Source organism: Mus caroli, unplaced genomic scaffold, assembly GCF_978045245.1.
Source record: "Mus caroli unplaced genomic scaffold, Mus_caroli_1 scaffold_15, whole genome shotgun sequence".
Taxonomy (NCBI): domain Eukaryota; kingdom Metazoa; phylum Chordata; class Mammalia; order Rodentia; family Muridae; genus Mus; species Mus caroli.
In genome coordinates this window covers 54,737,804-54,753,191 of record NW_028227270.1, presented here as the reverse complement: position 1 = coordinate 54,753,191, position 15,388 = coordinate 54,737,804, and the positions used below count along the sequence as shown (strand labels likewise).

The following is a 15,388-nucleotide window of genomic DNA, read 5'->3' as shown; positions in this document are numbered from 1 at the left end:
CATATACCCAGAATTCAATGACTCTGAAGCCTCAGGTAGTATTGATGTCATGAGCAAATTTCATCCTGGAAAATAGAATATAAACTATGTATTTAGTGAAATTTCAAAATTGAAGATGTGGATAGAGAACTGCACAGAAGCATATGCTTATTGTACAAAAACATGATCGGTGGATGATGTGGTGTCTATACCTACTAACAGGACAGAAAGGGTTTCACAGAGAAATTTTATCTGGAACAACAAAATCCAAAATAATAAAATTAAAAATATAAACCCACCAGGCTTGCAAAATAGCTTAGCATTGAATAGAAATGTGTCTACTGTATCTTATGTGATTTAGGGACAGAGACCAAATGGTGAATGTATGGGTGCCTGAGAAGAAAGACCCTCTCTCCCCTGCAAATGTTACCCAAGGAAACAAAAATGATAGAAAGAACCCATAGTTCTGTACTGAAGTTCCTACAAAGAATAATACATTAACTGCAGTTCTGTATTCATCTTGCAGAAACATGAGGTACACCAGTTTAAACTGTAACATTAATAAAATTTGGCTAAAATTTTAAATTATGAAAATTATGAATCAGTTTCAACCACAACGCTGTAGACACAAAGAACAACATTTGTCCTGTCAAAGAGAAATGCAGAGGCAAAGCTGGATCAGAGACTAAGGGAATGGCCAATGAAAACTTGCCCAAATAGAGACATATCCCATTTTATTTGTAACAACTAGAAACTGCAAACAATACAGATGTCCCTCTACTGAAATATGTATACAGAAAATGTGGTTTATTTACAAAATGGAATACTAATAAGCTATTTAAAACAAAGACATCATGAATTTTTCAGGCCAATGGATACAACTCGAAACCATCATCCTGAGTGAGGTAACCCAGAAACAAAATGACATGCATGTATGTACTCACTTACAAGTGAACATTAACCATAAAGTACAGGATATCCACACTCTACTCCATAGACCCAAAGAAGCTAGACAAGAAGGAAAGCCCTAATGAGCATGGTTGAATCTCATTCAAAACGGGGAATAAAACAGTCAGAGGAGGCAGATGGAAGAGAGAACTGGATGGGAGAGTGGATAACTAAGGGGAAAGGCGAGTGTCCAGGAAGAGGTGTGGTGAGAGACAAGAGATGGTCAGAGGGTCAGGAAAATGAATGAAATTCTGCAGCTTGAGGGGGATGGGTATGGAAGGGTAGGGAATCTTTAGGTTGTGCCAGAGACCAGGAATGAGAGGTCACCAAGGATAATATGGGGGTGATCTTAGTTGAGATGCATGGCAGAGAGTTATGGACCCGCCATATCCTGCTACCAGGCAGGACCTGTAGTGGAGAATTAAGTACAGCAACTGATCCAAATATATTTCCTCCCAAAATTGGTCCTGTCTACAAGAAATGCAGGTGCAAAGATGGAGCAGAGACTGACGGAATGGACAAATGATACCCTGACCAAATTGAGACCCATCCCATGGGCAAGCATGTATCCTGACATTAGTGAATATCCTTTGTTATACTTGCAAACAGTAGCGTAGCATAACTGTCCTCTGAGAGTCTCTATCCAGCACCTGACTGAAACAGATGCAGAGACCCACAGCCTATCATTGGACAGGGCTCAGGGAGTCTTTTGGAAGAGTTGGGGGAAAGGATTGAGGGCCTGCGAAGGAACAGGAAGTCTATTAGAAGACCCAGCAAGTCAACTAACCTGTACACTAGGAGATTCTCAGAGAGTGACTCTCTAGCCAAAGAGCAAACACAGGGTGGGCCAAGGCCCCACCATATATGTAGTAAATGTGCTTCAGTCTTCACATGGGTCCTGAAACAAGTAGAGTGGGGGGATGTCCCATAATGTGTTGTCTTTCCAACGTGTTCCCCTAACTTGGCTGCCTTGTCTGACCTCAGTAGCAGACTTGACTTGTCATGTTTGGGGGATACTCAAGTGGTCCCCACTCTCCCTGGGTAGATGAAAAGGAGTTGAGGATAAGGGACTGTGTAATGTGGAAAAGAGAGGGGGAAGCAATTGGAATGTATGTTGAATAAATATATAAATGAGAAAAGTGAACAAATATATATAAATAGAATAAAATTATACAAATCAGCCAATTATTTTTAAAGTTTTCCCTACTCAATATCTCATAGAAAAACCTGACTAAGAAATATCTTTGGCCAAAATATTACACAAATGACCTGTAGCTTAAGTTTTCAGAGAGTCGATTTTCCACTGACATACTGTGACCTCCACTTCCTCTGGCTGCATTACTGCCAACACTCGAATCTTTCAGGTTCTATGACTACAACCGTTAAGCTCCATTTACAGCTTTCTATGACTTTTGACATCTCAATTTTTGATATTTCCCACATTCCTCCAAAAGAGAACATAGATTCTGTCCAGCAGCAAAATCACCTTTTTATACCAATTTTTGTTGTTGTTGTTCTAACTTGCTACTCTGCTGTTGAATAGAATCCTGCAAGCAAAAGCATCTCAGGCAGTAGATGGTTGTTGTACATGGTTCAGTCAGATCACTGTCCACCACTCTGGAAAGTTAGAATAGAAACTGGAGCTAGAATATGAAGGAAAATAATGAAGGACAAACACTGTTTCTTGGCTTGTTCTCTTACTTGGTCACTGTCCCATGCTCAGCTACCTCTCATCCAGCCCAGGCCCACTTGCTTAAGAATATTGCCTCCCTCAGTAGAAAAGCCTTCCCAAAAACTCATCAACACTATCTCTCACAGACCTAGCAACCAGCCATTCTGATGAGGGCACACCTTCAATTGAGGTTCCTTAATATGTCTGTAGCTCTGAAATGTTGAGAACTGAGGACTTATGACATGGAGACAATAATAAATGAGGAAATTGTAAAAACCCAAAACCAATGTGCTAACCATATCAATTACAGGAGCCCCTGTCACCACAAGAGTGAGGTGGAGTTGTAGCTGAGCCAGGAAAAAAATGGAGAGGGCACCTGGATTAGAACAGGGAAGGATACACTGGAATGAGGAGTCAGAGGCTTTGGTGCCCTGGTGTGAGGTATCTTTAACCCCCTGTTCTCAGGCTAGTGCTACCAAAGAGGTGGCTAAAGCAGCTGGAAGGTGAACAGTAAGCAGATTGCACCACAAGCCTAGAAATAATACTGCTGATCTAATGAGATATGTTAACTTTGTTGCAGTGGATGACAAACAACTTTCCCTCTAATGACAGTTCCAAGTTCAAAACTGCAAAGTCATATATGGACTGGGAACAGGGTTGATCAGGAGGGGAAAATGAGGTCTTTGTCCTTTCCACCCTGTAAAACAGGATAGGGAGAGCCTGGTTTTGCCCTGGATTGGGTCTCCAAGAGCTCTCTATAATGGACAATCTAGTGGGTGTAGGTCCTCTTAGGAAGAAGGATTTAACCCCAGATGATGGTTTAGTAACTACATCAATTGGGATGGAAAAAATCTTATTTCCTCTCTCTCAGTCACAGAATAATAAAGTACCACACACATGAGAGAAAGTCACAAGGTGTCAGTAAAGGCTACCCAGCAGATTCATACATGTGTAGATGAAGACAGGATGGCAGCTGTGAGTCATGTGCAGGGTTTCAAGCCTGCTCTAACCCTCCAAGCACTTAAGACCCAGGGCGCAGCATCTCTATACCAGACTATGGAACATCTTCCAAGGCCCTGTGGCTACAACTCTCCAGTGCACCCACTGTACCATGGTTCCAAGGTCACTTTAGTCATCTCCCTCCACGAATAATCAAGAAAAATACGAAAACCAAGACACACCTACACAAATGTGACAGACAAGCCTTGATACAGAGAACAACAATGACACATTCTAACAGCCGGTCTTTCAACACCTCTTTTCGGAGTACTGGAGGTCTTGGAGTTTCAGTCAACACATCAAGATATTATACTCAAGCACAGGAACCTCAATGACAACCAAGGATCTTATTGCAATGCAAACACACAAGGTTTTTATTATGGGCTCAGTAACAAGGTCTGTCCCCAGTCAACCTGGCACCAGGTCCAAAATGAGAGACCAAGTCTAGAGGTGCTGGATATATATTGTAGTTACAGCAAGGCTGGGGAATTTGCATACAGGTCAGCAACCTAATATTTTGAAAACTGTATATCTGGCATAATCTGCAGGAACCAAACATGAGGCAAAAACTATCTGACAACCATGATGGCTAAGCTAACATTTTTTTTCCCTGCAAGGTGTATTAGTTATCTAGATGTAGCTTGACCCTGCTGCTGTACCTTCACTGGCTGCTCATATGATGTTTGCTCAAGTGTTCTTTGTGCACTCTCAAAAATGCAATTGGTTGAGCTTTACAACTTACCCTTGTGCCTGAGCCCATTATTATTAGAAAATACTCCTATTCAACCACAAGCCATGCCTGCCAGTAGACTAGGGAATTTGTCCCAAGACCTACCCCACTATCTGTTACTGCAGACCCTAATATCAGTTGCCCTTAACACTGGAACAAAATACCACTACAAGTTTCCTCTCCTCCTGTGCATGCCTCCTGTAGCTACCACAGATAATCCCCACCTACCCTTCCTATCCTGCCTCATCCTTCTGTCTCAGCCCCCACTTGGGCAGACACATTCTGCTCAACCTCATGCCATGCCTGAAAGGACACAAGGTAAGCTTCCATAGATCTACCACACTATGTGCTATCCCAGATGTAATTTTCACAGTTGTCCCTAGCACTTTACCGAACAGCAAAGGCAGCTTAATCTCTCTCCTGACTATGTCTCCTTGTGGGTTGCTAAGATCATCTCTTTCTGCCTGCCTCTTTTTCCAGCTGCCAACATTAGTAAGCATTCCCTCTTGAACATACCCTCCAAACAGGTCCGTCAAAGAGGCAACCCTCAGTCAACACTGTGATAATCCAGGTATCAGCTGGGTGTGGTGGCACACGCCTTTGATGCCAGCGCTTGGGAGGCAGAGGGAGGCAGATTTCTGAGTTCATGGCCAACCTGGTACAGAGTGAATTCCAGGACAGCCTGGGCTACACAGAGAAACCCTGTCTCAGAAAACCAAAAATAAACAAATAAATCCATATATCAACCAGTAACCCAGGTATAAAACTCCCACCCAAACAGCACAAACCCAGAAATCAAATCACCTCAAATCCAGAGGCCTAGACACCAGCAAATGAATATAATGAATAATAGCCAGGAAAATATATCACCATGAAATCCAAGCTATCCTATCACAGCAGGTCCTGAGAAATTAAAACATGCAATAGATACAGTGGAAAAATGGTTGTTTGGGGGAAGGGAGAGGAGTGAAAACATGGGGGAAGGGATAGCTGTGCAGAAGAGGTCCTGCAGACAGGCACACAGACAGGGAGCAGAGAGAGACAGCCACAAGGGTAGGGAAATAGAGGTGGGGGGGGGGGGAGCACGTGTAGAGAACAGAGACAGGGAACAAAGCACAGAGCTGCTGTAGCTGATGGTTCATTTATATAAAGCACACCTGACACCAGCAGCAGGTGATGGAGACAGGTAACGATTTAAGCATTTGCTAAGTCCCTAAGAGCAGGCCATTGAATTTGCTGTACACTGACAACCACAGAGGCAAGGTTCACCCATGGGCCAGGAAGGGAAGAGAGACTATCAGGCATTAAAGAGGAATAGAAAAAAATGATAAATTGGTCAAAATTAAGGATGCCAAAATGTTTCCTGGCACTTAATAACCAGGAATTCTGCAACATATGAGAAGGTTAAAAGTAGAAATTATTAGAATAGAAGAAGAATATCAGCTCAAAGGTTTCGAAAATAGTTTCAGTGAAATCATAAATGAAAAATTTTCTAAACTCAAGAAGAAAATACCTATTAAAGTACAAGAAGCATCCAAAATAGCAAATAGATTGGACGAAAAAAGTCCTTTTGCCACATAACAATCAAAACTCTAAACATATAAAGCAAAGAAATATGAAAAACTGCAACAGAAAGAAATAAAAAACTAAATAAAACAAAAACAAGTAACGTATGGAAGCAGACCTATTAGCTTCATATCTGTCTTCTCAATGTCTACTAGAAAAGACAACAGTATTTGGACCGTTATGTGCTGCATAGTGAAAGAAACCACCCATGTTTCTACAAGAAAGCAACTGGTCCAAATGTTTTGGACAGATTCAGAATCAGCTACGATAATGAAGTTATTCAGAGGTCACTGCCTGAGACCTCACAGGTGGTCCCATATGGGTGATGCTTCCCATGCAGCCCCAGAGAGGACCGACGACCCTATCTCTCACTGCTCAACCACCTGCCCCTACCCATTTGTGGGCAGTGATCCTGTGCTCACCATGTTTAAATCTCAGAGCTTCCTGAGGTCCCCTCAATGCACCCAACAGCTGATCTCAGAGCCGGACACAGAGAACCATTCAAGCCGGCACAGCCACAGCGAACTCCTAGAAAGGCATCCGGAAGATCCCGCCTCTTTGTCTGACTGGCATGTCTGCCTGGAGACCTTGATTGGCCAGTGAGTCTTACCCCTCCTCAATGTTAAAGTGTGCTTCCTGTCGAAGGCTGGAGCTTTTCCAGATCTCCTGAGCCCTTTTCAGCTCATTAGCATTTGTGCTTGCTGGGGGGGGGGGGGGGGGGATCCACCATTCCAGCTCAGGCTATTCTGCTGCCAGCTCCTCCCCTCTGTGAGCAATGATCCTTACTTCAGACCTTGCCTGAACATTCCTCATAGCACTTGCCTTCTTTTTCCTGAAATCAAGGTGAGTAGTTTAAATAGCCCATTACTCTAGCTGCATTATAGGTATCAATCTGACCCAGAAATGTAAGGGTGCCCAGGCTATTAACATTAAAAAGGAATTTTAGAAAACAGGAGGCGGCTGGGGGTCGGCTGCCGGGGCCAAGATGTCGCTGAGCAAGAAAAGAAAGCTTGGGGGGGGGGGGGGGGCGCCGGAGGTGAGGGAGCCGAGGAGACAAATGGCGGGGAGCAGGAGGCGGCCCTGCCACGACCCCGGAGGACCAAGCGGGAGCGGGACCAGCTGTACTACGAATGCTACTCCCACGTCTCGGTCCACGAGGAGATGATCGGCGACCGGGTCCGCACCAACGCCTACCGCTTAGGCATCCTAAAGAACTGGGCCGCGCTGCGAGGCAAGACGGTGCTGGACGTGGGCGCGGGCACCGGCATTCTCAGCATCTTCTGTGCCCAGGCCGGGGCCCGGCGCGTGTACGCGGTGGAGGCCAGCGCCATCTGGCAACAGGCCCGGGAGGTGGTGCGGCTCGACGGGTTGGAGGACCGCGTGCACGTCCTGCCGGGCCCGGTGGAGACGGTGGAGCCGCCGGAGCGAGTGGACGCCATCGTCAGCGATGGGAATGGCTACGGACTTCTGCACGAGTCTATGCTGAGCTCCGTGCTCCACGCGCGGACCAAATGGCTGAAGGAGGGAGGTCTCCTCCTGCCAGCTTCCGCGGAGCTCTTTGTGGCCCCGATTAGCGACCAGATGCTCCAGTGGCGTCTGGGTTTCTGGAGCCAGGTGAAGCAACATTATGGCGTGGATATGAGCTGCATGGAGAGCTTCGCCACGCGCTGCCTCATGGGCCATTCAGAGATCGTGGTGCAGGATCTGTCCGGAGAGGACGTGATTGCCCGGCCGCAGCGCTTTGCCCAGCTCGAGCTGGCCCGAGCCGACCTGGTGCAGGAGCTGGAGGCTGGTGTGGGCGGACGCTTCCGCTGCAGCTGCTGTGGTTCCGCGCCTTTACACGGTTTCGCCATCTGGTTTCAAGTGACCTTTCCCGGAGGGGACTCGGAGAAACCTCTGGTGCTGTCCACCTCGCCTTTTCACCCGGCCACCCACTGGAAGCAGACGCTCCTCTACTTGAAACGAGCCGGTGCTGGTGGAACAAGATACGGACATTTCCGGAGAGATCACCCTGCTGCCCTCCCCGGACAACCCCCGGCGTTGTCCAGAAAAAGTACTGGACCATCGTGTAGTGAATGGGAAGGTGGAGTATTTCCTGAAGTGGAAGGGGTTCACAGATGCTGATAATACTTGGGATCCAGAAGAAAATTTAGATTGTCCAGATTTAATTGAAGCATTTCTTAATTCTCAAAAAGCTGGTAAAGAAAAAGATGGCACAAAAAGGAAAATTTTAGCTGACAGTGAATCTGATGATAGCAAATCGAAGAAGAGAGATGCTGCTGACAAACCTAGGGGCTTTGCCAGAGGTCTTGATCCTGAACGAATAATTGGTGCCACAGACAGCAGGGGAGAATTAATGTTTCTCATGAAGTGGAAGGACTCGGATGAGGCTGACTTGGTGCTGCCAAAGGAGGTGAATATGAAGTGTCCTCAGATTGTCATTGCCTTCTACGAGGAGAGGCTGACTTGGCATTCTTGTCCCGAAGATGAAGCACAATAATTGTTTCGATATATATATATTATATGTATATATATATATATATATATATATATATATATATATATACATATAATATATATATATATAATCTGGATCTTGGGTTTTGAATTACTAGTGTGGAAAAAAATAGCAATCTAGTGAAAATCAAGTTTGATATGCTGGTTTTGAAAGTATTGACAGTAGTTGGGATATTTTTGGTTTTTTTTTTTTTTTTTTTTTTTGGTTTTTCGAGACAGGGTTTCTCTGTATAGCCCTGGCTGTCCTGGAACTCACTTTGTAGACCAGGCTGGCCTCGAACTCAGAAATCCGCCTGCCTCTGCCTCCCGAGTGCTGGGATTAAAGGCGTGCGCCACCACGCCCGGCTATTTTTGGTTTTTGTTCTGCATCAAAAGGCACTGATTCCTTTGAGCAAGTAAGAGCTTTCTGTAGTTGCTTTCCTTAACAATAGAATATTTGCTACCATGTTGTATTTCCTCAGCTTTGAAGAACAGCTTTTCTTAAATGCTGGGGAGATTTTACAGTTATTACTCAAGTCAGAACTGATTTTTAACTGGGACACAGAAGGACCATTCTGGGTTTTTATTGTTTCTATGAGGTGTATGCATAAAACACATAACTTGTTTGTTTTGTTTTATTTTTAACTGATGATGAAAATACAAGTTGATGAGATTCCCTCCTTGTGAACATTTTCCTGAGACCATAACCTTTCAGATTAAGCAGATTCTGTGATTTATTGGATAGTTTAAAGGCAACAACATCAAAATTGATGTTTTATCACATAAATACATTGGTATATTTACAGAGTGTTGTACACGTCCCCTTTGGAAAATGGAATTAGACTAAGTAACAGTGTGCTTTAATAACAAGACTTGGGCTAGAGGCAGATAGAGCTCTGACCTAAGAAGCCAGCTGAGAGGCAGAGGCAGGTCCAGGTCAGCCAGTCTGTGTAAAGGTTCCTCTGGTGAACCATCCCTTTGTAGAAAGTTAAAGTCTGTACTAAAAAGTTATGATTCATGGAATCTGTTTGATGTGGAAATAGAATCGTGGTTGGAGCTGACGTTGGCAATTTAAGACCTGCTGACTAAGTGAGTGAACAAAATTTGCTAATATCATTTCATGACTTGCATGCTTCTTCTTCACCCTGACTCACTCCTTACTGGTAGGATCAATCTTTTCAGTATTTGGGTTCTGGTTCAATGAGCCAGAAAAGTAACTGTGTAGTTTCAGAATGTCATCCAACTGTATATTTACTTTATTGTAAATAATGGTGAACATTGGTCAATAAATAGTTTTATATTCCTTTAAAAAAAAAGAGCTTAGTTCTGCTAGACAAGGAGATGATATTCATACTGGACACTATCTTCATTCATATAAGAATAAGATATCTGTGCTTTTGAAGATGAAATATAGACAAATGAATGATTATTCAGACATTAAACACTTTAATAATTTAAATAATATTTATGTCCAGTAAGGCCTCATTGAAAACAAATGAATATGCAAAGATTGGAAGATCATCAAAGGCTTGTCTTTTATCATCTAAATTAAACAACAACCATTTTCACACTTACAGCTCTGTTGAATTAAAATAATCACAGCAGGCCTTTTTAAATGTCACTAAAACTCTACAAAAAAAGAGGACATGGATGGCCAATATTTGTACAATTTGGAAGGGGAATAACTACTTATAATGTAATTTTTTCCTCAGATGTACTGAATAAAGTATTTTTAATGTACCAATTGCAGGATATCTATAGTCTCATAAGAAAAACTTTGTCAATTTGCTGTAATTTCACTTTTATCCTAGGGCGTTCTATGACAATTTAAAAATGTGGTGCCATTGAGAAATTAGAAAGAGGGGATATATATTGCTTATTCCCAACCCCTGAATAAATATTCTCACAGTACTTTGTGAATTTATATGTTAAATTTATTGTATCTTATGGTAATACCCGGCTCCCATTAGTGGGGGTATTCGACTGTGACAGGAGACTTGCCTTGTCTAGCATTCATGTGTCAACTTGTCAACCAGGAAGTCAGTTGCCCACATGCACATCTCCACATGCACATGTACACCTGCCAAGTAGGATGTCAGTTCCTGGGGAGGTCTTGGGAACTTACACTTTACTAGAACCCATCAAATTGGAGCAGGTGTCTCTCTTATGTTGGGGATCCATTCCAAGGGCAGCTTATAAGAACAAAAGCCATAAAAGTGTATACATGGGTCGGTGCAGGAAATGCTGTTGGGTGGTCTGTTCCAGTCCAAAGCTTATTCTGGGTAACTGTAGAACAAAGGAAGCAGTTTGACCAGCTTCTATTGTGATTGGTTTTCTGAGGACACAGAACCAAACAGAATAGGTCATCAACTCTGGGAGTAACTGCAGAAGCAACATATGACAACGTGTCCTTGCAATATTAGTAACAGCACAAAATGGCAGGCTAGCCAGGTAAGAGTTACCTAGTCCTTAACTAATCTGACCCAGGCCTTCACATTCCATCTAGGTCGTACTATTTTACCTAGACCTTAACTGCCAGCAGCTTTGCCCTCTGAGCCACCGCATGCACATGCATGTATAGATGGATGAATATATTTTCTGTATTTATTTATTCATTTATGAGAGGCAAAGTCTCTCTACATGGTGCCAAAACATATTAGATAGTCCAGGCAGGCCTTTCAAGTGAGTCCTGCCTCTGCCTCTACCACTTCATGGGATCCCTCTTAGAAAGACTCAGAACCTTCCCTTTTACAAGCAGTAAAAGTGATTTGAAGCCAGGTGTCATGACACATGCCTTGAATTCCTGGGGAGGCAGAGACAAGAGGACCTCTGTGAGTTTGAGGTAGCCTAGTGTACAAAATGAGTCCAGGACAGCTAGCATTACACAAGAAATCCTGTCTTAAAAAAAAATTGGAAAAAAAAAAGTGATTTGAGAAGTTGTGACTAGGATAACTATGAAAAGCATTCATTAAGAATTCATGGGATGGTGAGATGGCTCAGTGGGTAAGAGCACCCGACTGCTCTTCCAAAGGTCTGGAGTTCAAATCCCAGCAACCACATGGTGGCTCACAACCATCCGTAACGAGATCTGACTCCCTCTTCTGGAGTGTCTGAAGACAGCTACAGTGTACTTATATATAATTAATTAATTAATAAATCTTAAAAAAATTCATAATCACTGTTAGGATATTCATTATGGAATGTTTTTGTTTTGTTTTGTTTTGTTTTGTTTTTGTCATGACAGGGTTTCTCTGTGTAACAGCCCAGCTTTCCTAGAAATCGCTTTGCAGACCAGGCTGACCTCTAACTTACAGATATGCTTGCCTCTGCCTCCTGAGTGCTGGGATAAAAGGCATGCACCACTATCACCCAGCTAGATAATATTTTTAGTCAGACAACATAGTAAGTCAGAAATTGTGGTAGGATGGATGGTGTGGGTGCTGTGGCCCCTGGGTAGGGCCTGGTAGACAGTTAGGGAGACTTCCATACTGCTCTGACAGTATGAGTGCCCATTTCCCTGACATACTGTAGTGGCTATTCTTGGTTGTCAACTTGACTATATTTGGAATGAACTACAATCCAGAATTGGAAGGCTCACCAGTGACCTTTATCTGGAGGCTTGGAGATCCTTATCTGGATCTTGGTATGGAGATCTTGAGACATAGTGGCTATGGATTCCAGAAGATTAAATCTCCGAGTTTAAGGAGATTTAATCTGGGCTACACCTTTCATCTGGGATTAAAGGTGTGGTGGAACACACCTTTAATCTGGGCTACACCTTCTGCTGGAGACAATATAAGGACATTGGAAGAAGGGAGTCTAGCTCTTGCTCCTTCGCCTGCTTGCTGTGTGAGACTGAGTAACTGCTAGATCCTTGGACTTCCATTCACAGCTACAACTGAACCATTGTTGGGAATTGGGCTGCGGACTGTAAGTCATCAATAAATTCTTTTACTATATAGAGACTATCCATAAGTTCTGTGACTCTAGAGAACCCTGACTAATACAGAATTTGGTACCAGGAGTGGGGTGGCCAGGTTCCCCTGAGGAAGGATCCTGATAAGACACCCAAAGGTTTTGCTGTTACCCTTTCTCCAGTTCTTCCCCAGAGGGACCTACGGCCTTTTACAAGGGTAACTGTACACTGGGGAAAAGGAAATAATCAGACTTTTCGGGGTCTGCTGGATACTGGTTCTGAGTTGACACTGATCCCAGGAGATCCCAAGAAACATTGTGGCCCTCCAGTTAAAGTAGGGGCCTATGGAGGGCAGGTGATTAATGGAGTTTTGACTGATGTCCGACTTACAGTAGGTCCAGTAGGTCCCCGGACACATCCTGTGGTGATTTCCCCAGTTCCAGAATGTATAATTGGGATAGATATACTCAGAAACTGGCAGAATTCTCATATTGGTTCCCTGAACTGTAGAGTGAGGGCTATTATGGTTGGAAAGGCCAAATGGAAGCCTTTAGAGTTGCCTCTGCCAAAGAAAATAGTGAATCAAAAACAGTATCGTATTCCTGGAGGCATTGCAGAAATTACTGCCACTATCAAGGACTTGAAAGATGCAGGGGTGGTGGTTCCCACCACATCTCCGTTTAACTCTCCTATCTGGCCAGTGCAGAAAACAGATGGAATGGCCTTTTGAAGACACAGTTACAGCGCCAATTAGGTGGTAACAGCTTGGAAGGCTGGGGTAGAGTTCTTCAGAAGGCAGTATATGCTTTGAATCAGCGCTCCATATATGGTACAGTTTCACCCATAGCCAGGATTCATGGGACCAGGAATCAAGGGGTGGAAAAGGGAATAGTTCCACTTACTATCACTCCTAGTGACCCTCTAGGAAAATTTTTGCTTCCTGTCCCCATAACTCTAGGTTCTGCTGGCCTAGAAGTTTTGGCTCCAGAGAGGGGAGTTCTCCTACCAGGAGCTACAACAAACATTCCATTGAACTGGAAGCTCAGACTTCCCCCTGGTCATTTTGGGCTTCTAATGCCCTTAAACCAACAGGCTAAAAAAGGAATAACCGTGTTAGGAGGAGTGATAGATCCAGATTACCATGGGGAAATTGGATTACCTCTTTACAATGGAGGTAAGCAAGATTATGTCTGGAGTGTAGGAGATCCCTTAGGGCGTCTCCTAGTATTACCATGTCCTGTGATTAAAGTCAATGGGAAACTACAACAGCCTAATCCAAGCAGGATGACAAAGGACGCAGACCCATCAGGAATGAAGGTATGGGTCAATCCTCCAGGAAAAGAGCCAAGACCTGCTGAGGTGCTGGCCGAAGGTGAAGGAAATACAGAATGGGTAGTAGAGGAAGGTAGTTATAAATACCAATTAAGGCCACGTAACCAGTTGCAAAAAACGAGGATTATAAAGTAATATGAATGCCCCATTGTAAATTTACAAATGCGTTTGCGATTGTACGAGGGATAGTTATATCATGTTAGGCGTATTCACAACCTTGTTATTGTTTCATGTAAACATGGGATATTATTTGTGTCAAGTTGACAAGGGGTGGATTGTAGTGGCTATTCTTGGTTGTCAACTTGACTATATTTGGAATGAACTACAATCCAGAATTGGAAGGCTCACCAGTGACCTTTATCTGGAGGCTTGGAGATCCTTATCTGGATCTTGGTATGGAGATCTTGAGACATAGTGGCTATGGATTCCAGAAGATTAAATCTCCGAGTTTAAGGAGATTTAATCTGGGCTACACCTTTCATCTGGGATTAAAGGTGTGGTGGAACACACCTTTAATCTGGGCTACACCTTCTGCTGGAGACAATATAAGGACATTGGAAGAAGGGAGTCTAGCTCTTGCTCCTTCGCCTGCTTGCTGTGTGAGACTGAGTAACTGCTAGATCCTTGGACTTCCATTCACAGCTGCAACTGAACCATTGTTGGGAATTGGGCTGCGGACTGTAAGTCATCAATAAATTCTTTTACTATATAGAGACTATCCATAAGTTCTGTGACTCTAGAGAACCCTGACTAATACACATACCGAGTAACAAAAGATAGAGGATCCTTGCAAATTAGTGAGCCTTAGATTGGGCCTGGAACACAGAGGTGGCTGCTTTCCCCATCTGCACAGAAGTCCTGTCTGGTGTTAGCCTCCCTATAGTGATAGTGGAATGGTTGGCTACCCCAGAGCTCTTATGGATTCCCCGTTGGTCCAAAGGCTGTATAAAAATGCCTGATGCTACTACACAGTTCAACAGATCTACACCTCAGTGTTGGTGTCCTGAGTTTGTATCCCATGATAGCAACTCTGCCTTCTGCACCACTTCCTGGATCCCCGTTCCCACAGGATGAAAGATATTTTCATACAGAGCACAGGATATCCAAACTAACAAAACCTCTGCGTGGGGAAATTGATACTGAGTGGTGAAATACACTGCTATTTTAAATATAACCTACTAATTTAATCAAAAATGAGGGGCTGATAGGTGATTTAGTCAGCAAAGTTTTTATCCTCAGAACTGTTACTTTAAACAACAACTACCTCAACAAAACTTCTAGATAGGATGGTGTATGCTGGTAATATAAGTGCTGGAGAGGCAGAAAGAGACAGATGCTTGAAGATTACTGTCCAACCAGCCTGGCTATTTAGTTTCAGGCCAATGACAGTTTCTGTCTCAGAAAGGAAGTGAGAAGGGGTGGGGCATGAAAGGGTCTGGGGAGGTGACTCAATGGGGTGAGTGAATACTTTCTGCACTAGTGTGAGAACCAGACTTTAGGTACCCAGAACTCACATCAGTATCTGGTGGGCATGGTGGTCTTTCTGTAATTCCAGCCTAGGAAAGTAAAAACAGGTAATGCCCAAAGGAAGCTGATCAATAAAACAGGCTATTCTGGCCAGTTCTGGCTTTGACTAAGAGACCCTGAGTCAATGAATAAAGTACAAATGGGAGCAAGGATAATTCTTGACATCAACCTTAGGCCTCCACGTGCACATGAATCCATACCTATACATGCCCCCAAGGGCTCA

The 15,388-nt window shown here is 43.6% G+C and overlaps 1 protein-coding gene and 1 pseudogene across 6 annotated transcripts in view; one reads left to right on the top strand and one right to left on the bottom strand.

The window, feature by feature from the left end:
- Positions 1-15,388, bottom strand: part of LOC147000918 (uncharacterized) — a 63,918-nt gene that overhangs the window by 18,176 nt on the left and 30,354 nt on the right. For 3 of the 6 annotated variants that reach the window (XR_015045412.1, XR_015045413.1, XR_015045411.1), the window contains exon 1: positions 6,317-6,449. The exons of 1 other annotated variant lie outside the window; for it this stretch is intronic. The gene's annotated coding sequence lies outside the window, so the exon portion shown is untranslated. Of the gene's footprint in view, positions 1-6,316; positions 6,457-15,388 lie in introns of those variants that run through there. 2 more of the 6 variants (XR_015045410.1, XR_015045409.1) reach the window with 2 other exon arrangements.
- On the top strand, positions 6,732-14,347 carry LOC147000919 (protein arginine N-methyltransferase 6-like; annotated as a pseudogene).